General features: G+C 41.9%; 1 protein-coding gene across 7 annotated transcripts in view; it reads right to left on the bottom strand.

The window, feature by feature from the left end:
- ESYT2 (extended synaptotagmin 2) overlaps positions 1-25324 on the bottom strand; it is a 172652-nt gene that overhangs the window by 83880 nt on the left and 63448 nt on the right. The window contains exon 1 of one of the 7 annotated variants that reach the window (XM_056519556.1): positions 18520-18613. The exons of 5 other annotated variants lie outside the window; for them this stretch is intronic. The gene's annotated coding sequence lies outside the window, so the exon portion shown is untranslated. Of the gene's footprint in view, positions 1-10829; positions 10926-18519; positions 18614-25324 lie in introns of those variants that run through there. One more of the 7 variants, XM_056519555.1, reaches the window with a different exon arrangement.

The following is a 25324-nucleotide window of genomic DNA, read 5'->3' as shown; positions in this document are numbered from 1 at the left end:
TGACAATATACAAAGATTACACAACAATGCATAATAAAAGTTGTTCATTATTTTGTTTCTATGTGATATTTTAACTTGTCAATTCCAAAAGTCACAGCAAAAGGTAATATATATACATCATGGTGTGGAGATTATAGTTCTGGAATCAAACTTATCAGTAACCTTAGAGTCAGCTTTATAGACTAATAATAATATAATTGGGGAATTTGTAATATAATAATATTTCACCAAAAGACAGCTCCCAAAAAAAGTAAACCCATTTTCATTTTACCCCATGTTTATTATGCCAGTGTTGGCCTATACAACAGTATAACTCTTCCGTATGCTCACTCACTCACTTACTTACTTAAAGGGGTACTCAGTCCCTAGACATCTTAGGCTGCTTTCACACTATAAAATTCATCCGTTTTAAAGATCCGTTTGATGTTCCGTTATGAAAACCCTGAAAATCGTCCATTAAACGTCCTTTAGAAAATCCCATTATAGTCTATGGGATTTTTACATTATCCTTTTTAATCCATTCTAGTCCCTGTTATTAATAACGGACGTTATTTTGTGCCAGAAGATAGTAAGTGGAGAATTAGTACATACACTATTTCTTCCGTTCATTCTCCAGTCACAAAATAACGTCCGTTATTAATAACAGGGACTAGAATGGATTAAAAAGGATAATGTAAAAATCCCATAGACTATAATGGGATTTTCTAAAGGACGTTTAATGGACGATTTTCAGGGTTTTCATAACGGAACATCAAACGGATCTTTAAAATGGATGAATTTTATAGTGTGAAAGCAGCCTTATCCCCTATCCAAAGGATAGGATATAAGATGTCTGATCGTGAGGGGTACGGCCACTGGGACCCCCCGCGATCTCTGGCGCGGCACCCCAGCCATCTGTGCACGTAGCGATCTCCGCATCGGATGTGGGGCAACCACAGCTGTCACACCCCTTCCATAGAGATGAATGGAGGGGGCGAGGTGTGGGGCTCCAAGCTTCAGTGTTCATAACACCACTGTGCCGGCCCAGAGATCACTGGGGGTCCTTTGGATAGGGGATAAGGGGCGGACTACCCCTTTAAGTCACCTGAGCACTAACATTGCTGCCTTATGAGATACAAAGAATAATAAATGGCTCTTAGAACAAGACAATAGCACTTTGCTTAGAACACATTATTGGAGATTTCCTGTAATACCAAACACCAAGGGGGAGATTTATCAAAACCTGTCCAGAGGAAAAGTTGTCCAGTTGCCCATAGCAACCAATCAGATCGCTGCTTTCATTTTGCAGAGACCTTGTTAAAAATGAAAGCAGCGAGCTGATTGGTTGCTATGGGCAACTGGACAAGTTTTCCCCTCCCCTATTTCCCCCAAAGGGCAGGCGAGTACTCTTTGGGGGAAATAAAATGTTTCCCATAGCAACCTATCAGAGCTCTGCTTAACGTATGATAGCTAAGCTCTGATTGGTCACTTTGGGCAACAGAGAAATATAATGCTAGGTATTATAAAGCGGACACCAAGCCTCCCATAGCCTCTGAAAGGCCATGGCCCAAATATAGCAGCTGTCGACTTTGCTGCCGATCTGGATGTACAGCAAATAATTCCAATTTGCTTATCACGTTTAATTATTTAACATCCTGAACGGGAACATTGGTTTCCAGGATCAACACTGTGACCTGATCTGCTGCCAGGCAGCTCCTATCATTATAGGCCGCCCTGCAAACAGATCAGTTCTGGACATTACATTTATTGATGCAAAAAAACAAAACATCGTAGAGGGTTAAAAAGACGGGTGTGGCATTTATTTGGAGTGGAATTCAATTACAGCCAATTGCAAGGCAAAACAAAAAAACCTTTCAGCAGTCCCCCTCTCCTTACCTTCCCAACATCAGGAGACGGAGGGGAGCTATACCCCAGGGCACAATGCCTCTCTCCGCTCACCTCATGCCTGCTCCGCCTAATGACGGACAAACAGGGCTCCTCCGCCTACAGCGGCCCCTTGTCGTTTGCCCAGGTTGAGAACTACTCGCAGACTCCCCACGCGTGTGGCATAATACCCATTAACCCTTTGTCAATCACCAAGTGGAGTGGGCATGGCATCACCAGAGAGAGCACAGCCAACCCTGAGCCACACTTCTCTGACATTTGGGGATGCAAAAATAAAAAAGCAACTAAATCTACACTTACATATGCTTGTTAACCTCTACTAGACTGTGTCACTATATAAATATATATGTGCAAAGTAAGCTGCAGATTATCTGGCACTACATACAAATAGATCTGTTTATGTAACAGCCTACGATCTTTCGGCAGGAGTGATGCCGTTCAGGTGGTGCTCTATCCTAGATAGCACAAGTCGCTTCCATGCAATGCTTCCAAGGAAGAAAATAAGGATGGCACTCACCAGGCTTCTGCTGTAAAACATTGCTTTTATTTGTGATGCTGTACAAAGTGCATAGTGCAGCCAGATCCGCAGTGGGCAGTGACGCCTGGACCTCTCCTCAGGGCGGTGCAACAGCTGTTTCGTAGCTTAGAGCACCCTGGGGGCCTGATGAAGTAGCTCTAAGCTACGAAACAGCTTTTGCACAGTCCTGGGGAGAGGTCCAGGCGTCACTGCCCACTGCGGATCTGGCTGCACTATGCACAGCATCACGAATAAAAGCAACGTTTTACAGCAGAAGCCTGCTGAGTGCCATCCTTATTTTCATTCTTGGAAGCATATAAATATATATACATTGCTCAAAAAAAATAAAGGGAACACTAAGATGACACATCCTAGATCTGAATGAATGAGCTAATTGTATGAAATATAACAACCATGATGAAAGAACAAATAGGGGGCACTCACACAGTGACACTTGAGCGAAGGCTGTCGGCTGAAGGTGATCTCAATTTCGAGTATCCATGGTGGGGAGGCGGCAGGTGTAACGAGGGGAGCCTCAGAAGCCGGCATCTGAGGCTCCCCTCGTTACACCTGCCGCCTCCCCGCCATGGATACTCGGAACGGAGATCACCTTCAGCCGACAGCCTTCGCTCAAGTGTCACAGTGTGAGTGCTCCGTATTTGTTCTTTCATCATGGTTGTTATATTCTCTGCTACCTTTTGATACACGTTAAGCACCTCCTGACACAAAGGTTTCCCTCTCACTTACACCTCCAGAGTGGAGGTTGCATATCCACCTGCAAGTGGAGTGCATTGTGCACATTCATAATAGACTGAACTACCGTATTACTAGTGCCGTCCCCATTTCTTTTCTTCAAGATTGATTATATAATTGTATGAAATACTTTCGTCTTTACATAGATAAAGGCGCTGACAACAAAATCACACAAAAATTATCAATGGAAATCACATCTATCGGTGAGTACTAGAATTAAAGTATCAGTACTCGTACTCGGCTTTAAAAAATGGTATCGGGACAACCCTACGGTTTTATATATGGTACCAATGCAGTCTAAATAGGCCCAGGATGCATTCACATGCTCCGGTAAGGATACAGAAGGAAACCATGCCAATGGCATACTGAGAAAATGTGATCAAATCTATAGACCTTGGCATGCTGACGATTTCAAACCCAGGCATACCCCGAAAACTATAGCGTAACCTCTACATAAAATTCAAATACCCACACCAGCAAAAACCTAGTGCGGTAGCCAAGTGTGCATGCAGTTTTGGACAGCCCTGCTGGAACCACTGTTAAACTGAACAGTGACCCCCATCTTTCTCCCAAACAACAGAAACACAAATCACTAAGGCCATGCTCGCACACAGTTTCTGTGGTCATTTTTTTGTAGCAATCGATTTAGGCTAAGATCACACGGCGGTTGTATTCCGGCCTGTTCAGGGCACAGTTTTTTTCTTTTCTTCACTGAACGGACCCTAAACAGGTCACAGTACAACCGACACGGCCGCATTCTCACGGATCCCATTGACTTCAATGGGGTCCATCGGGTTTCCGGTATTTTAGGTTGAGCGGAGAAAAAAAAATGACCAGATATGCAGTATTTTTCCTTTCGACGGACTCCGCGACAGAACTGAGGAGTGTAAACTTAGCTTTAAAAATTGGTTTGGAGATTTTATAACGTCTGAAAAAGAAAAAAAAAACAGCAAAATACTATATAGTGAAGTGTGAATGAGGCCTTAGGAAGATTTGCGATTAGATAAGAGATATAGATACAAAATGGGTTCTTTCATATAATGGTTTATCGAAACATGTCACACATTCAGATTGCACATGATATCATGCGGAAATTACATATAGGGGGAGATTTATCAAAACCTGTCCAGAGGAAGAGCTGCTGAGTTGCCCATAGCAACCAATCAGATCGCTTCTTTCATTTTGCAGAGGCCTTTTCAAAAATGAAAGAAGTGATCTGATTGGTTGTTATGGGCAACTCAGCAACTTTTCCTCTGGACAGGTTTTGATAAATCTCCCCCTATATAGTGTATTCCTTTTAGGTAACAGGTGTAGTGTAACAGTAAGGGATATTTTAGTGATTATCACATAAAAACAATTAAATATATACCCAAACTTACAAATCCTGCAAAACATAATGATCAGCTGCAACCATTGAGAGCTCTTTCCCAACCAGTGTTCCTCTGGATGTTGCAAAACTACAACTCCCAGCATGCCCAGACAGCTGTTGGCTGTCTGGGCATACTGAGAGTTTTAGTTTTGCAACAGCTGGAGGAACACTGGTTGGGAAAAAAAAGGAGTACAATGACAGGTGATGAACTAGTGCTATAAGTTTTGTCAGGTTATAATAGGTTTTAAAGGGTTACTCCGGTGTGAAAAAAAATTTTTTTAATCAACTGGTGCCAGAAAGTTAAACAGATTTGTAAATTACTTTTATTAAAAAATCTTTACCCTTCCAGTACTTATCAGCTGCTGTATGCTACAGAGGAAATTCTTTTTTGTCTTGTCCACAGTGCTCTCTGCTGACACCGGATGCCCGTATCAGGAACTGTCCAGAGCAGGAGAAAATCCCCATAGCAAACCTGTGCTGCTCTGGACAGTTCCTGATATGGCCATCAGGTGTCAGCAGAGAGCACTGTGGACAAGACAACAAAGAAATTCAAAAAGTAAAGAATTTCCTCTGTAGCATACAGCTGCTAAAAAGTAATGGAAGGGTAAAGATTTCTTAATAGAAGTCATTTACAAATCTGTTTAACTTTCTGGCACCAGTTGATTTAAAAAAAATTAAATAAAAAAAATTCCACCGGAGTACCCTTTTAAAGGGGTATTCCAGGAAAAAACTTTTTATATATCAACTGGCTCCAGAAAGTTAAACAGATTTGTAAAGGACTTTTAAAAATCTTAATCCTTTCAATAATTATCAGCTGCTGAAGTTGAGTTGTTCTTTTCTGTCTGGCAACAGTGCTCTCTGCTGACATCTCTGCTTGTTTCAGGAACTGCACAGAGTAGAAAAGGTTTGCTATGGGGATTTGCTTCTAAACTGGGCGGTTCCCGAGACACGTGTCATCAGAGAGGACTTAGAAAAGAACAACTCAACATAGCACCAAATGCAAAATGCACGTAATCCAGTTGTGCACTATTACCGTATTCACCAGGCCCCGACACTACACCTCCAGGCCAGTGTTTCCCAACCAGGGTGCCTCCAGATGTTGCAAAACTACAACTCCCAGTATGCCTGGAAAGCCTTTGGCTGTCCAGGCATTCTGGGAGTTGTAGTTTTGCAACACCTGGAGGCCCCCTGGTTGGGTAACACTGCTCTAGGCTGAGCTCACAGAATCGCTGTCTCCACTCTTAGTGCTGCAGTACACCAGGATCCCTGCTGACACAATACCATGAATCATGAAGACTAATCGAAAAAAACCAAGGGCCCCACCCAGACAGCTCGCAGAGCCAGTCTGTTTCCTTTCTGAGTCATACCACTTCTACACTGCAGCCTGGCAAGTTACCCCACGCCAGGTCTCCAGGCACACGGTTACTGGAAACACAGCAGTACATGCGGCGCGTAGTACAGAGCGCTGCGGACTCCGAAAATACACAGGATTCAGCAATAGAAACCTGCAAGAGAAGGTTTATTTATCATCAAAAAATGGCCGAGTTTTTAAGAAAACCATATATAAGAATTTTTGGTGATATATATATATCTCATTCTTGAAATTTTACGTCTGTCCACTAGACCTAATATTAAAGGAGTACTCTGGTGGAAAACAATTATTCTCTACTCAACTGGTGGCAAGTAGTTAAACAGATTTGTAACTTACTCCTATTTAAAAATCTTAATCCTACCAGTACTTATTAACTGCTGTATGCTCCACAGGAAGTTGAGTTGTTCTTTTCTGTCTGACCACAGTGCCCTCTGCTGACATCTCTGTCCATGTCAGGAACTGTCCAGAGTAGGAGCAAATTGCCATAGCAAATCTATTCTGCTCCGGACAGTTCCTGACAGGGACAGAGGCGTCAGCAGAGAGCACTGTGGTAAGACTGGAAAGAACTACACAACTTCCTCTGGAACATACAGCAACTGATAAGTACTGCAAGGATTAAGATTTTTAACTAGAAGTAATTTACAAATCTTTGGCACTAGTTGATTTTAGATAAATATGTTTTCTACTGGAGTACCCCTTTAAATGGAGACTTCCTGTTCTGTTTGTGATAAGGGGTAGGCTGCTGAAAAATGATCTGTACTGAATTACAGTGAAAAACAAAAAAAAGCCAGCACAACAACCAAATACACGGGCGCCCGCTGCTGTGGCTTATACACATAATAGTGGAGTCAGAGGCTATGGGAGACATTTATCAAGCTTTTTACACTGCTTTCTGGTGTAAATTTGCCGTAAGTTTGTCACATTTGCGCAAAAAGTGTGCAACTTTTTTGCTTAAGTGATTTTGAGTAAACTGACTGCATTCTCACATTGCAGTGGTCAGAGATCTAGGATGAGCGACTTTTCTATAAAAAAAAATAAAAAAATAAAAAAAATAAAAAGTAGCAAATTTGTCACAGATTTGTCGCACAGCCCTAAAATACACCACAAACGTACACCATCCCAGACCTGACTTACAAAACCGTCTGTAGAAAGTCGCACGGGTGAAAAAAAAAGTTGCAGAAAAGTGGTGCACTGAAAAAAAAATTAACAAAAATGTAAAAATGCCCTGCACCATGTAATAAACTAGTGCAAGTACACTCCAACTATACCATCAAAACCGGTGTATAGGGACCCATCTGTGAGGCCAACTCCACGTGGTGGATAGAGGACACGTTTTTATGAAAAAGTACGCAAAGTGCGCTTACATTTTTGACCAGAGTGCTGCTGCAACCTTTTTTTTTTGTGCATTATAGTGAAACACTAGACAGAGAAGACAATAGGAGCTCAGCTTCCCTCTCCCCTGCACAAGTCACAGAACATGCTTACAAATCTCCCCTATACAAAGAATAGTGCCTGGAGATGTTCACTGTGTCTATTGTCTATGTCAGTGTTTCCCAACCAGTGTGCCTCCAGCTGTTGCAAAACTACAATTCCCAGCATGCCTGGACAGCCGCATGCTGGGAGTTGTAGTTCTGCAACAGCTGGAGGCACACTGCTTGAGAAACACTGCTCTAGCCGCTGCAAAACTACAACTCCCAACAGCTGGAGGCACCCTGATTGAGAAACACTGATCTATGTCTTTGCAGTAATGCATATCACTAAATGTAAAAAAAAGAAGCTCAGGCAAGATGGTTGCCCCCAAAATAATGGACTAAAAATATGATAACAAAACATCTCAGTTCCGTGCTCTAACCTAATCTAGGTGACTCATTTGGGAGATTTTGTAAAATTTGTGCAGAGGGAAAAAAGTAGACCAGTTGCCCATAGCAACTAATCAGATGTTATTTGTATTCTTAAAAATGAAAGCAGCGATGTGATTGGTTGCTATGGGCAACTGCACCCCTTTTCCTCTGCACAGGTCAGCTTTGCTTTTCAGTGCCACTGTTGTCTTTAGGTTATTTTTTGTATTGTGGCTCTACCTAATTTTTGGATATTTTTCTGAGCAGACACAGCCCAAGGACAAGGGAGGCGCTATTTAAAGGGGTACTCTGGTGGAAAACCTTTTTTTAAAATCAACTGGTGCCAGAAAGTTAAACAGATTTGTAAATTACTTCTATTTTAAAAAAAAATCTTAATCCTTCCTGTACTTATTAGGGTCTATATACTACAGAGGAAATGGTTTTCTTTTTGGAACACAGAGCTCTCTGCTGACATCATGACCACAGTGCTCTCTGCTGACACCTCTGTCCATTTTAGGAACTGTCCAGAGCAGCATATGTTTGCTATGGGGGATTTTCTCCTACTCTGGACAGTTCTTAAAACGGACAGAGAGGTGTCAGCAGAGAGCACTGTGGTCATGATGTCAGCAGAGAGCTCTGTGATCCAAAAAGAAAACCCATTTCCTCTGAAGTATTTAGCAGCTAATAAGTACTGGAAGGGTTAAGATTTTTTAATAGAAGTCATTTACAAATCTGTTTAACTTTCCGGCACCAGTTGATTTAAGAAAAAAAAAGTTTAAGTACCACTTTAAGTGAAAAGCAGGCCCCCTATCCGAATGTCGTGTTTTCCAACAAAGGGGCCTCCAGCAGTTGCAAAACTATAACTCCCAGAATGCCCAGACAGCCAAAGGCTGTCCGAACATGCTGCGAGTAGTAGTTATGCAACTGCTGGAGGCCCCCTGGTTAGGAAACACTGCTCTTATGCTTTACACCGCCTTTAGGCCCCTAATAGTTTACAGTAGATGGAGTATGCTATTGTTCCCTCGTAAACCCTTTGTTGTATTACAAAGGCCGTTGTTTCTTCAGGGCAGGTATCGCATGTCAGTGACAACATATTGGGCATCTGTGTTGTATAGTTTAGAATAGTGTTTCCCACCTTGTGGCTTTCCAGCTGTTGCAAAACTAAAACTCCCAGTATGCCCGGACAGCCAACGGCTGTCCGGGCATACTGGGAGTTTTAGTTTTGCAACAGCTGGAGTCACACTAGTTGGGAAAAAACGTACAATGACAGGTGATGAACAAGTGCTGACAGTTTTGGCAGGTGAGATAACGTCAGGTGATATAACCGTTGTGAATTTTTTTTTTTTTTTTTTTTGTATATATACGGTAAGTTAAAAAGGGGCAAAACATAGCCGATTTCTTCTGAAAACAACACCACACCAGTCCAATGGCTGTGTGTGGTATTGCAGCTCCGTCTATTCACTACAATGGAGCTGAGCTGTAATATCAGACACAACTTGTGACCTGTGAAAAGGTGTGGTGCTTTTTCCCCCCATTTTGTCATGTAGATTTGAAAATAATATTTAAATCCTGCAGTTTCCATTCTGGCCACTAGGTCTAAAACTAATCAGACACTTCCTGTTCTGTACAGGGCGCTTCCCAGTAATGCCCTGCTAATCACCAGACAGGGGTACAGGGAAAGATGACATCAGTGGGGATGTGTATATTATACACAAAAATATATATATATATATATATATATATATATATATATATATATATATACACACACACACACACACACAATAACTGTTGCTCACATATCAGACTCCCCCCTCCATGTGAAATAACCTAAAAAAAAGGTCACTGAGCATGCCCTTTTCATGTCAATGGGACTGCTCCTGTCTATTGCTACTAATGTTCATGGGTCCTGCTGTAAAGCAAATCTCTAAATGCTGTTAAAAACAACTTCGATAATATGGCAGCAATCATAAAAATTTATAAAAAAAAAAAAAAAAACACAAAATCAGAAATAGAAGCAGATATTAATCAGTAGAGAAAAAGAAAAAAACAACTATGTAATACTTTCTTTTTAAAGGTACACACACACACGATATGTTGCAGATTTGAAACCGTAAAATACGCAGTTGTATTTGGGGGGCCTCTGGTGGTCTGCTCCGGTCCCCGATGTGATCTTCATCCTGAGTTTCCGCGTGACATATTTGGCAGAGGATGCACCCGGGCCCAATATGTTCCGCTGTAAGCTCAGCGTTAAAGGGGTACTCCGCCCCTAGACAAAGGATATGTGGATAAGATGTCTGATCGTAGGGGTCCCGCCGCTGGGGACCCCTGCGATCTCTCCTACAGCACCCCCGTTCATGAGCTGCATGGATGGGCGATGGCGGGCGGTAAAGGGGCCTTCGTGGGGATCGCTTTGTGGCTGATGACGGGAGATACGTGGTACCCCAGCCCCTGTATTGCCCATCATCAGCCACGGAGTGATCTTCGCTCAGTGCACCTCATGAACAGGGGGCTGCAGGAGAGATGTCTAGGGGCGGAGTACCCCTTTAATGACTGATCAGCAGATCGGCACCAGAAAGAAAACCCAGGCCTGGGCCCAATATGCCATACCCACTTAGCCAATCACTAGCCAAACCTGGACATAGTTGTGCCCAGCATTTCACTAAGCTGCAGCGTAACGTACTGAGCCCGAGAAGAAGAAGAAGAAGGACCACACTGGGGACCGAAGTAGGACAACGGAGTCAACAGGGGAGAGCAGATTTTTTTTTTTTTTATGTATTGCAGAATTGGCATTGTTCACCCATAGTGTCCCAAACCGAATAACCCCTTTAATGTTTAGTAATAGTTCTCCTGACATGGGACAGAACCCATAATGCTACGACATTGAGGGTCTATCCTAAACCAAGAAGTCGTTGTATTGCACGTTATGTATGGCCCCGTATTATTTCTTCTGTTCGGTTTCCTTCATGGAATGATCTGTGTGGTTTACAGTGTTTTTCATGGGTGGGGGCCAGGCCCAGAAATGCCCCAGGGCCCGTGTTAGGTTATTCCACTGTATTGTATTAGCTGATGTTCTCTTTTCTTGTTTGTACAAACCTCATTTTGTTAACCTTATTTTCTCCAAATCCGAGAACGGAAGATAGATGGAAATAAGAAGCAGCGGACTGACCTCCTGTGACTTCTCACGGACATTTCTAAAGGGGAAGATTTATCACAATCTGTCCAGAGGAAAAGATGCTGAGTTGCCCATAGCAACCAATCAGATCGCTTCTTTCATTTTGCAGAGGCCTTGTTAAAAAAATGAAAGAAGCGATCTGATTGGTTGCTATGGGCAACTCAGCAACTTTTCCTCTGGACAGGTTTTGATAAATCTCCCACCCCCCCTGATTTTTTGGTAACAGGTAAAAGCATTGTCTAAGCCAGACACATCTCCAAATGTAATGTATGATGGGTCATGAGGGGAGATAAACAGTCGACTAATAATGATTGATTAAGGGGTTGTCCAGGTATAGAAACATAGAAACATAGAATGTGTCGGCAGATAAGAACCATTTGTTCCATCTACTCAGCCCAATAATCTGAATCCTATCAATAGTCCCTATCTCTATCTTATATGAAGGACAGCCTTATGCCTATCTGTATCTTATATGAAGGATAGTCTTATACCTATCTCTATCTTATATGAAGGATAGCCTTATACCTATCCCTATCTTATATGAAGGATAGCCTTATGCTTATCTCTATCTTATATGAAGGATAGCCTTATACCTATCCCTATTTTATATGAAGGATAGCCTTATACCTATCTATCTTATATGAAGGATAGCCTTATACCTATCTCTATCTTATATGAAGGATAGCCTTATGCCTATCTCTATCTTATATGAAGGATAGCCTTATGCCTATCTGTATCTTATATGAAGGATAGCTTTATGCCTATCTCTATCTTATATGAAGGATAGCCTTATGCCTATCTCTATCTTATATGAAAGATAGCCTTATGCCTATCCCTATCTTATATGAAGGATAGCCTTATGCCTATCTCTATCTTATATGAAGGACAGCATTATGCTTATCTCTATTTTATATGAAGGATAGCCTTATGCCCATCTCTATCTTATATGAAGGATAGCCTTATGCCTATCTTTATCTTATATGAAGGATAGCCTTATACTTATCTCTATCTTATATGAAGGACAGCCTTATGCCTATCTCTATCTTATATGAAGGATAGCCTTATACCTATCTCTATCTTATATGAAGGATAGTCTTATACCTATCTCTATCTTATATGAAGGATAGTCTTATACCTATTCCTATCTTATATGAAGGATAGCCTTATGATTATCTCTATCTTATATGAAGGATAGCCTTATACCTATCCCTATTTTATATGAAGGATAGCTTTATGCCTATCTCTATCTTATATGAAGGATAGCCTTATGCCTATCTCTATCTTATATGAAGGATAGCCTTATGCCTATCCCTATCTTATATGAAGGATAGCCTTATACATATCTCTATCTTATATGAAGGATAGCCTTATGCCTATCTCTATCTTATATGAAGGACAGCATTATGCTTATCTCTATTTTATATGAAGGATAGCCTTATGCCCATCTCTATCTTATATGAAGGATAGCCTTATGCCTATCTCTATCTTATATGAAGGATAGCCTTATACTTATCTCTATCTTATATGAAGGACAGCCTTATGCCTATCTCTATCTTATATGAAGGATAGCCTTATACCTATCTCTATCTTATATGAAGGATAGCCTTATACCTATCTCTATCTTATATGAAGCATAGTCTTATACCTATCTCTATCTTATATGGGATAAGCATAAGGCTATCCTTCATATATGTTTTAAACTCCTTCACTGTATTAGCAGTGACCACTTCTGCAGGAAGGTTATTCCATGCATCCACTACTCTCTCAGTAAAGTAATACATCCCCTCAGTCTCTTCTTTCTTCTATACATGTTAAAGGAGTACTCCGGTGCACACTTTTTTCATGTTATCCCGTCCGGGCTGCAAAATAAAAGAAAACGCACTTTATCTTACCTGCCAACGAGCCCCCGGAGCTCCGGTACACTCCGGTACAGGTGTTCGGTCTCCGGGCTGTATTCTTCTTACTTCCTATTAGCCCGGCACGTCACACGGAGCTTCAGCCTATCACCGGCCGCAGCAATGTCCCGCCTCGGCCGGTGATAGGCTGAAGCTCCGTGTGACGTACCGGGCTAACAGGAAGTAAGAAGAATACAGCCCGGGGACCGAACACCTGTACCGGAGTGTACCGGAGCTCCGGGGGCTCGTTAGCAGGTAAGAGAGAGTGTGTTTTCTTTTATTTTGCAGCCCGGACGGGATAACATGAAAAAAGTGTGCACCGGAGTACTCCTTTAAGGTCCTTTAACCTTTCCTGGTAAGTTTTGTCCTGCAATCCATGTACTAGTTTAGTATCTTCTCTGAACTCTCTCTAGAGTATCTATATCCTTCTGGAGATACGGCCTCCAGTACTGTGCACAATACTCCAATTGAGGTCTCACCAGTGTTCTGTACAGCGGCATGAGCACTTCTCTCTTTCTACTGCTTATACCTCTCCCTATACATCCAAGCATTCTGCTAGCGTTTCCTGCTGCTCTATTACATTGTCTTCCTACCTGTAAGTCTTCTGTAATAATTACTCCTAAATCCCTCTCCTCAGATACTGAGGTCAGGACTGTGTCAAATATTCTATATTCTGCCCGAGGGTTTTTACGCCCCAGGTGCATTATCTTCCACTTATCCACATTACATTTCAGTTGCCAGAGTTCTGACCATTCTTCTAGTTTTCCTAAATCCTTTTCCATTTGGCGGATCCTTCCAGGAACATCAACCCTGTTACATATCTTTGTGTCATCAGCAAAAAAGACATAACTTACCATCGAGACCTTTTGCAATATCACTAATGAAGATATTAAACAAAATTGGTCCTAGTACAGATCCCTGAGGTCCCCACTGGTAACAAGACCCTGCTCTGAATATACTACATTGACTACAATACTATACTTTACAGCAGTGTTTCCCAACCAGTGTGCCTCCAGATGTTGCAAAACTACAACTCCCAGCATGCCCGGACAGCCTTTGGCTGTCCGGGCATGCTGGGAATTGTAGTTTTGCAACACCTGGAGGCACCCTGGTTGAAAATCACTGCTTTACAGCCTGATCTGACACCGTGCACGGAACGGTGTCACTGCATGCTGGGCATCAAAACTACCAAGGCAAGCAAACATTCGGACATGTGTGTTAATAATTAGAATAGGACCTGTACTAGATACTTGCATGGCATTGGGTGAAGAGTAAAGGGGTATTCCAGGCCAAAACTTTTTTTTTATATATCAACTGGCTCCGGAAAGATTAAAGATTTGTAAATTACTTCTATTAAAAAATCTTAATCCTTCCAATAGTTATTCGCTTCTGAAGTTGAGTTGTTGTTTTCTGTCTAACTGCTCTCTGATGACTCACGTCCCGGGAGCTGTACAGTTCCTATGGGGATATTCTCCCATCATGCACAGCTCCCGGGACGTGACATCATCATTGAGCAGTTAGACAGAAAACTTCAGAAGCTAATAACTATTGGAAGGATTAAGATTTTTTTAATAGAAGTAATTTACAAATCTGTTTAACTTTCCAGAGCCAGTTGATAGATTATATATATATATATATATATATATATATATATATATATATATATAAAAAGGTTTTGCCTGGAATACCCCTTGAAGGATTGGTGACTGAGCAGAATCAATTGTTTAGCTTATTTTAACATTCTTTCTACCTGCCATACCATAATACTGCACAGTATATACTATATAGCTCTTATACAGGAGGGACCTGGAGCTCCATATATTTGGAGCTCCCTGGTTCGAGTAACAGAAGTTATAGCCAGAATTAGGGCATGTTCACATGTAACAAAACCACGCTAGAAAGTCCACAAGATTGACACTAAGACTATGTTCACACGGTAGAATGTCTGTACGGAAATGTCCGGCCGGACATCTCACACATAGCAAGCAACGGCAGAACATGCGTGCACTAGGACCGCTTGCCAATGAGCCATCTGCATAGACGACAAAGCATTTCTGAGCACATTCCGCAAAGGCCGTAATTGTAATTTCCACAGCAGCGGTTTCAGTCACGGAAATTCCGCCATGTGCACGGTGCAGCAGAATCACATTGAAAACAATGGAACTCTGCTGCAAAAGAATTTCTGAGCAGAATTTTACTGCCGGTTCCCACACGGAAATTCCTCCATGAAAACGAGGCCTTCTCGACACCTTTTAATAAAGTTCTGTTTAATTTCAATACAAGCTCCAATTGGAATCATGCCAAAGTCTAAGTTTAAAAAAAAAAAAAAGAAGAAAAAAAAGGGGAGGCTTTTAAGGGGGTACTCCACTGGAAAACATTTTTTTTTTTTTTTAATCAACTGGTGCCAGAAAGATAAACAGATTTGTAAATTACTTCTATTAAAAAATCTTAATCCTTCCAGTAGTTATCAGCTGCCTTATGATCCACAGGAAGTTGTTTTCTTTTTGAATTTCCTTTCTGCCTGAACACAGTGCCTGCCGCTGACACCTCTGTCCATTTTAGGAACTATGCAGAGTAGGAGCAAATCCCCATAGAAAACCTCTTATGCTCGGGGCAGTTCCTAAAATGGACAGAGGTGTCAGCAGAGAGCACTGTGGTCAGGCAGAAAGGAAATTCTAAAAGAAAAGAATTTCCTGTGGATCATAACAGCAGCTGGTAAATACTGGAAGGATTAAGATTTTTTTTAATACAAGTCAATTACAAATCTGTTTAACTTTCTGGCACCAGTTGATAAAAAAATATATATATATATATATATATTATATAATATATATATATATATATTATATAATATATATATATATATATATATATATATATATATATATATATATATATGTTTTCCAGTGGGGTACCCCTTTAAAAGCCAAACTTTATGTCTCCAATTTAAAGCCAGTGGCAGAATATAGAATATTTGACACAGTCCTGACCTCAGTATCTGAGGAAAGAGACTTAGGAGTAATTATTACAGAAGACTTACAGGTAGGAATACAATGTAATAGAGCAGCAGGAAACGCTAGCAGAATGCTTGGATGTATAGGGAGAGGTATAAGCAGTAGAGAGAGAGAAGTGCTCATGCCGCTGTACAGAACACTGGTGAGACCTCACTTGGAGTACTGTGCGCAGTACTGGAGGCCGTATCTCCAGAAGGATATAGATACTCTAGAGAGAGTTCAGAGAAGATACTAAACTAGTACATGGATTGTAGGATAAAACTTACCAGGAAAGGTTAAAGGACTTTAACATGTATAGAAGAAAGAAGAGACAGAGGGGATATGATTGAGACTTTATATATATATATATATATATAAATAAAGGGAATCAACATGGTAAAGGAGGAGAGCATATTTACAAGAAGAAAAACTACCACAAAAGGTTTTATATTAGAGGGAAAGGTTTCTGCAGTAATATGAGGAAGTATTACTTTACTGAGAGAGTAGTGGATACATGGAATAACCTTCCTGGAGAAGTGGTCGCTGCAAATACAGTGAAGGAGTTTAAGCATGCATGGGATAAGCATAAGGATATCCTTCATATAAGATAGAGATAGGTATAAGACTATCCTTCATATAAGATAGAGATAGACATAAGGCTATCCTTCATATAAGATAGAGATAAGCATAAGGCTATCCTTCATATAAGATAGAGATAGGTATAAGGCTATCCTTCATATAAGATAGAGGTAAGCATAAGGCTATCCTTCATATAAGATAGAGATAAGCATAAGGCTATCCTTTATATAAGATAGAGGTAGGCATAAGGCTATCCTTCATATAAGATAGAGATAAGCATAAGGCTATCCTTCATATAAGATAGAGATAAGCATAAGGCTATCCTTCATATAAGATAGAGATAGACATAAGGCTATCCTTCATATAAGATAGAGATAGACATAAGGCTATCCTTCATATAAGATAGAGATAGACATAAGGCTATCCTTCATATAAGATAGGAATAGGTATAAGGCTATCTTTCATATAAGATAGAGATGGAGATAGGTAAAAGGCTATCCTTCATATAAGATAGAGATAGAGCTAGGTATAAGGCTATCCTTCATATAAGATAGAGATAGGTATAAGGCTATCCTTCATATAAGATAGAGATAGGTATAAGGCTATCCTTCATATAAGATAGAGATAGGTATAAGGCTATCCTTCATATAAGATAGATAGGTATAAGGCTATCCTTCATATAAGATAGAGATAGGTATAAGGCTATGCTTCATATAAGATAGAGATAGGCATAAGGCTATCCTTCATATAAGATAGAGATAGGTATAAGGCTATCCTTCATATAAGATAGAGATAGGCATAAGGCTATCCTTCATATAAGATAGAGATAAGCACAAGGCTATCCTTCATATAAGATAGAGATAGGAATAAGGCTATCCTTCATATAAGATAGGGATAAGCATAAGGCTATCCTTCATATAAGATAGAGATAGGCATAAGGCTATCCTTCATATAAGATAGAGCCAGGGACTATTGCTAGTATTCAGATTATTGGGCAGACTAGATGGGCCAAATGGTTCTTATCTGCCGACACATTCTATGTTTCTATGTAAAATTGTATGGTGTTTGATGTGGAAATTAGCGTGGTTTTAGTGTCAAAAACCACATGAACTAACACTAAAGACGCAAAATGCTACTATAAACACTGAAGATTCCTATTCTATTCAGGGCATGTGGGCAGCTGGTTGGCAAGGGTAAAGCAATGGGCACCAAAATGGCTGCTTTATTACCTTTGGAATCTGTCAATCAAGACTTAGAAGTATTAATAGCTGCCAATACAGTGCCCATTGCTGTGCCCGTAGATATGCCAACCATCAATCCATAACGGTCATTCTTTTCTTGACCAACAAATGTCAGATTTGAAAAGATAAAAAAAAGAAGGCTCTAACCAGAACCGGACAATTTGGAGACCTGCATATCCAAATGATGTACTGATTGCCTGCTATCCCCCTGGTAAGATGTGGGCAACCATATAGCACCCATATGTCCCCCCTGCAGTGTAAATGTAGTATTACATGTAGGCCATTCAAATAAACAGCCAAATAAACAGCCAGGCATAGATGTCCAAAGGGAGGGTGGAAGCCTGAGCTTACTATAAGGTTATATACACCAGTGTTTCTCAACTGTTTCAAAACTACAACTCCCAGCATGCTTAGACAGCCGTTGGCTGTCCAAGCATGCTGGGTGTTGTAGTTTTGAAACAGCTAGAAGCATCCTAGTTTGCAAACACTGTTATACCTATGAGGAATGCACCAAATGTTCACCATACTCCGCCATAAAGCTCAATGTACAGGACATTCTGGCCCAATGCACATGACTAGAGATGAGCGAACTTACAGTAAATTCGATTCGTCACGAACTTCTCGGCTCGACAGTTGATAACTTATACTGCATAAATTAGTTCAGCTTTCAGGTGCTCCGGTGGGCTGGAAAAGGTGGATACATTACTAGGAGACTATTTCCTAGGACTGTATCCACCTTTTCCAACCCACCGGAGCACCTGAACGCTGATCTAATTTATGCAGGATAAGTCATCAACTGCCGAGCCGAGAAGTTCGTGACGAATCGAATTTACTGTAAGTTCGCTCATCTCTACACACGACCTAACACTCAATCACTACTACACTTTGTTTTGCAGAGGATACCTCACTAATCTTTATTGGCTAACGAGAAGAGACGATGATCTGCCAGGAAGGAATTCCTCAGGAAGGTGAGGCTGAGACACACAGGGAAATGAACTCTTCTATACTGCGCATCACAAGACCCAGGAACAAGCACACACACAGCAGAGCTGAATCGTTCATTTGTGACAACTTATCATGATGGTTTTGATTTTGCTGTGTTGCTGCCTTGTGCTAAAGTAAGAAAAAAACAACAACAATACCCCATCGTTTGCACTCAATGGGGGAGATTTATCAAAACCTGTGGAGAGGAAGAGTGGTGCAGTTGCCCATAGCAACCAATCAGATCGCTTCTTTCATTTTCCACAGGCCTCTTTAGAGGCCTGTGGAAAATGAAAGAAGCAATCTGATTGGTTGCTATGGGCAACTGTACCACTCTTCCTCTGCACAGGTTTTGATAAATCTCCCCCAATAACCCAAAATGACACATTGAAAACAGAATGTTAGAAATCTTTACTAACTTAGGCTGCATTCACACCACGTTTTTGCAATACAGTTCCCGTATACGTTCTCTATATGAAAACCGTACGGAACCGTATTGAAAACCGTATGCATTGCCTCTCCATTGAAAACCGTATGCCAAAAGATGCATCAGGTTGTGTCCGTTTTGCATCCTGTACGGTTTTATTAGTTTTTTTCCCCGTACCCAAAACCGTAGCCTACCACAGTTTTTGGTCCGGGTGAAAAACTGTATTAACCCCTTAAGGACGCAGGACGTAAATGTACGTCCTGGTGAAGTGGTACTTAACGCACCAGGACGTACATTTACGTCCTAAGCATAACCGCAGGCATCGGAGCGATGCCCGTGTCATGCGCGGCTGATCCCGGCTGCTGATCGCAGCCAGGGACCCGCCGGCAATGGCCGACGCCCGCGATCTCACGGGCGTCCGCCATTAACCCCTCAGGTGCCGGGATCAATACAGATCCCGGCATCTGCGGCAGTTCGCGATTAAAATGAACGATCGGATCGCCCGCAGCGCTGCTGCGGGGATCCGATCATTCATAACGCCGCACGGAGGTCCCCTCACCTTCCTCCGTGCGGCTCCCGGCGTCTCCTGCTCTGGTCTGTGATCGAGCAGACCAGAGCAGGAGATGACCGATAATACTGATCTGTTCTATGTCCTATACATAGAACAGATCAGTATTAGCAATCATGGTATTGCTATGAATAGTCCCCTATGGGGACTATTCAAGTGTAAAAAAAAATGTAAAAAAATGTAAAAGTAAAAGTAAAAAAAAAGTGAAAAATCCCCTCCCCCAATAAAAAAGTAAAACGTCCGTTTTTTCCTATTTTACCCCCAAAAAGCGTAAAAAACATTTTTTATAGACATATTTGGTATCGCCGCGTGCGTAAATGTCCGAACTATTAAAATAAAATGTTAATGATCCCGTACGGTGAACGGCGTGAACGAAAAAAAATTTTAAAAGTCCAAAATTCCTACTTTTTTAATACATTTTATTAAAAAAAAATTATAAAAAATGTATTAAAAGTTTTTTATATGCAAATGTGGTATCAAAAAAAAGTACAGATCATGGCGCAAAAAATGAGCCCCCATACCGCCGCTTATACGGAAAAATAAAAAAGTTATAGGTCATCAAAATAAAGGGATTATAAACGTACTAATTTGGTTAAAAAGTTTGTGATTTTTTTTAAGCGCAACAATAATATAAAAGTAAGTAATAATGGGTATCATTTTAATCGTATTGACCCTCAGAATAAAGAACACACGTCATTTTTACCATAAATTGTACGGCGTGAAAACGAAACCTTCCAAAATTAGCAAAATTGCGTTTTTCGTTTTAATTTCCCCACAAAAATAGTGTTTTTTGGTTGCGCCATACATTTTATGATATAATGAGTGATGTCATTACAAAGGACAACTGGTCGCGCAAAAAACAAGCCCTCATACTAGTCTGTGGATGAAAATATAAAAGAGTTATGATTTTTAGAAGGCGAGGAGGAAAAAATGAAAACGTAAAAATTAAATTGTCTGAGTCCTTAAGGCCAAAATGGGCTGAGTCCTTAAGGGGTTAAACTGTGTAAGTTTTTTTTTGTTTTTTTTAACATGGGTGTCAATGGGAATCATATAGAACTGTATGTGTGTACGGTTCCATCCAGTTTTCACCATACGGTTTTTGACTTTGCACATTTTTTTTTAAATTAAGCACAAGGCCACAACATTAAAAAAAAAAAAAAAGTAAAAATAAAAAATGATTAAAGGGTCCGAAAACTTAATGAATTCCAATCCTATCTAGTACTACTGTAGTATATATGTCAGGGTCCGGACTAGCGGCTGGTGAAGACACTGAAGGTGGATCCTGTGTGCCAGAGAGGCGATGACGCGGGTCGTACTGGGGAATCGGTTCTAAGCAGTTACTGGTGTTCACCAGAGCCCGCCGCAAAGCAGGATGGACTTGCTGCGGCGGTAACTACCAGGTCGTGTTCCCCAGTAGCGACTCGACCTCTCTGGCAGCCGAGACTGGCGCGGTACACAAGGACTAGACAGAGGAGAGGTCAGACGTAGCAGAAGGTCAGGGCAGGCAGCGAGGTTCGTAGTCAGGGGCAACAGCAGAAGGTCAAGGTACACAGGCTTGGGACACACTATAACGCTTTCTCAGGGCACAAGGCAACAAGATCCGGCAAGGAGAGGAAGGGGAAGTGGGTTTTTATATGATAGGGAGTGATTGGGCCAGGCACCAATTAGTGGTGCACTGGCCCATATAAGTTTAGCAAGCCGGCACGCGCGCGCCGGGAGGAAGCAGACGGGGGCGAGAGGTAAGTGACATGGGGCGCAATCCGAGGGCGGGCACGAGCAGTGCCTCGGATCGCGTCCCCTCCGGGGACCAGGGAGCAGCGCTCGCAGTCAGCAATGCCGACCAGAGCGCTGCAGACAGAAGCACGCCGTGAGCGCTCCGGGTCCCGCTGCCTCCCCTACATGACATCTAGTACGGTAGATATAAACTATCTGAATATCTGATCATGAACAGGACAATCAGAGGTTTAATACAGAATACAGTAAAATGCCTTATTTTTGGGGTCAGCGTGGATACAATTGCAAGGCACTAGTAAGTGCAGCCGGAGATGAGTACTGTGCAAAGATGTATAAAAAAAATCTCAAAAAGATTATACATCTAACAAAATATACCCTATGTACCCTAGCGTACACCCTTACTAACTGCAACAGAACACACATCCAACCAAACTATACCATCTGCAAAGTTAGGGACACCAAGTACAGGCCTCTTGAAAGGGGTACTCCACTGGCCAGCGTTCGAAACATTTAGTTCCGAACTCTGTGTGCACGCTGCGGGGGTCGGCCACGCCCCCTAGTGCCATCAGGCCACACCCCTCAATGCAAGTTATGGGAGGGGGCGTGACAGCCATCACGCCCCCTCCCATAGACTTGCATTGAGGGGGTGTGGCCTGATGGACCGAGGGGGCGTGGCCGACCCACCGCAGCACGCACACAGCGTTTGGAACTAAATGTTCCGAACGCTGGCCAGTGGAGTACCCCTTTAATGGACACATCTTTAGGTTATTTAATTTGACGACGCTGTTGGCTCCTGAGGCTTGGTCCGTTCCACAGAACATTTAGCAACTTTGTAAATGCAGCAGGCAGCATTACTTTGTACTACACCAGAGTTATAGTTTGCATAGGAGTGCTTCAGAGCTGAAATCTGCCAGCATTTCTTAACGCAATGCCAGAAAACTGTTTATTCTAAGCATTTTGTATTTTGACAAGTGTTATTTTTTACTGGGTGTTAGAAGGTAATTTAAAGTGGTACTTCAGAGAATTAAACCCATAGGCCATTCTTTCCCTCTCACCAACCAATGTAATTATCTAAATATCATCCAATAGCTATATAGAGCAATTCCCCCTCTTTGGTTGTTACTTACATGCATGAAGTGAGGGAATTACATTATCCAGCACTCTACTCAGTCTCTGTCCAAATCTCTCTCTGAAAGTAGCCCCCATCCTCCTGAGAGACAAAAACCATGGGGGGGGGGGGGGGGGGGCATTCATCATTGTAGGTGTAAGTGAAGCATTTTTCTACACTTTTTTTTTTTTGTGTGCTGATAATGTGTAGGAGCACCAAATTTATTAAATGGTCACAGAGCATTTGATAAACTTTGTGCAGGTCACATTTTCTGTAATTTCTCTCTTCACATACACCAAAAAGCTAAAGATAAGTCTGGGCTGGTGTAGTTTAGAGACTTTTCGGTGGTTTTGCGCTTTTTCACAAAAAGGTACAGTTCATAAAACCCTTCCATATCATGTGTATTGCCAAAATCAGTGGATTACAACTAAATATCAGCAGAAATGTGTAAACCAAAAGGTGCAAAAAAGGGGACACTTGCACCAAAATAGCGCCAAACGTAGACGGGGGAAAAAAAAAAAAAAAGAAAAGGGTAAACACAATGATAAATGCCGGCCTATGTTGTTTCTGTCCTGCACTGAGGAGGCATCCTCTTTTTAGTCCTGAGAACTGGGAGGTGTGTGCAGCCTCAGCCAATCACACACTGAACTTCTCTCTGCTGCTCAGAGCAGGAGGGTGGGGGCTGCATTCAGAGAGTAAGCTAGCAGAGCAGAGCTGCAATGAATGCTGGGTGATGTAGGCAAGGGGAGGGAAAAGAATATCAAGCAGCCAAAGAAGACAACAGGCCAAAGGAGCCATGCACATCAGGTAGGATGATACACATTAAACATATCCATGTAGTATGGTGGAGATATATTATATATATATATATATATATATATATATATATATATATATATATATATATATATATATACATACACACACACACACGCACACACTGCTCAAAAAAAAAAAAAAAAAGGGAACACTTAAACAACACAATGTAACTCCAAGTCAATGACACTTCTGTGAAATCCCACTGTCCACTCAGGAAGAACACTGATTGACAATCAATTTCACATGCTGTTGTGCAAATGGATCAGACAACAGGTGGAAATTATAGGCAATTAGCAAGACACCCCCCAATAAAGGAGTGGTTCTGCAGGTGGTGACCACAGACCACTTCTCAGTTCCTATGCTTCCTGGCTGATGTTTTGGTCACTTTTGAATGTTGTCGGTGCTTTCACTCTAGTGGTAGCATGAGACTGAGTCTGCAACCCACACAAGTGTCTCAGGTAGTGCAGTTCATCCAGGATGGCACATCAATGCGGCTTGAGTATAAATTTAATAGGATCCCACCTGTACAGTTCTGGCCTGTCAGCAGCACTTAGTACAACACTGAGCTTAATCACCATTCATTAAGGAGGTAGCAAATCTTACAAAGCTCTATTTATGACAAGGTGCTAATCCCCGCTGACCTGCTAGTCACCCGTCTCTCAGCTTTATGGGCGATGTATGATCACAATCTTGTGACGCGGCAGTAGTAAATACATGAATTATGAATATGTATTAATAAAACCCTATTACCCTATAGCTATAGTTGTATGGGCTAGAACTGGTTCCCAAAAAGGCTGCCTCAAGCTGTTGAAAAACTATAATTCCCAGCATGCCCAGACAGCCGAAGGCTGTCTGGGCATGCTGGGAGTTGTAGTTTTGTAGCAGCTGGAGGCAGCCTAGCTGGGAAACACTGGGTTAGAAACTAAGCAGAAAAATTAAAGGGTTACTCTGCCCCTAGACATCTTATCCCCTATCCAAAGGATAGGGGATAAGATGTCTAATCGCGGTGGTCCTGCCGCTGGGACCCCCGCGATCTCTCCTGCAGCACCCCAGTCATCCAGGGCACGGAGCAAACTTCGCTCCGTGCCAGATGACTGGCGATGTGGTGCCGGAGGGGTGTGACGTCACGGCCATGCCCCACTCATGGCGCCCTCCCTCTCAATGCAAGTCAATGGGAGGGGGCGTGACGTCATGAGCCTTCGGCGCCGCAGCTGGCGTTCTAAACAAACGGTGGGTACTGCAGGGAGATCCACCTGCACCTGTCTTGGACCCAGTCCTTAAAACTGCAGTGAGATGACAGCTACATAAGGGTGCCACTTGTGTAGAGGAAATCAGCCATTACATCCCAAGTGTGTGCCACCAAAAATATGAATATTAGTTGTATAACGGCTATATTTACACACCGTATAATACCGGTAGGGCCCAGGGCAAAATATACATATACAGGGGCCCCTTGCTGTTGGCTCTGTCCGCTTTGGGATGGGATGCTGCAGTGTAAGAGCACGGACAGGAACAGGCGCTATTGACTTCAACGGCCAAAATGTAGTCAGCTGGTGACTACATTCGGGTCCCTCATAAAATATGTGTGTTTTGACTCTTTTGCGTACAAACACACTTACATTCAGGGAACAAACCACACAAAGTCACCAGATGACTAAGTTGGGGCCACTGAAGTCAAACAGGCCCATTCAGGACCATGCACGTATATGTCACCATCCCATTTTGACAGGCTGCTGATGTATACATAGGTGCCCCGGAGGGCACAATTCTAATGTGAACCCAGCATTACAGTATATTATTTTTGCACTGTATGGCAGAATTGGGGGCACTATATACTACTGTTATTATTAACACGCACGTCAGGCCCAGGATGTTATTTTTCTGACCCCCAATTGTGAGATCCTGGGGATCCCTGCAGTTGGAGTCTGTAGATTGGAGATAAATGTTGTTGTTAGGACATTCCTTATTAGTATGGTGGTATATATGTATATCTTTATCACCATACTAATAAGGAATGTGCTGCAGATTGCAATGTAACCTAAATAACTGATCACAGCTTCTAATCTGCACA

Source organism: Hyla sarda, chromosome 5, assembly GCF_029499605.1.
Source record: "Hyla sarda isolate aHylSar1 chromosome 5, aHylSar1.hap1, whole genome shotgun sequence".
NCBI classification, from domain to species: domain Eukaryota; kingdom Metazoa; phylum Chordata; class Amphibia; order Anura; family Hylidae; genus Hyla; species Hyla sarda.
Note: the sequence above shows the minus strand (reverse complement) of the source record. Positions and strands in the feature narration are given on the sequence as shown.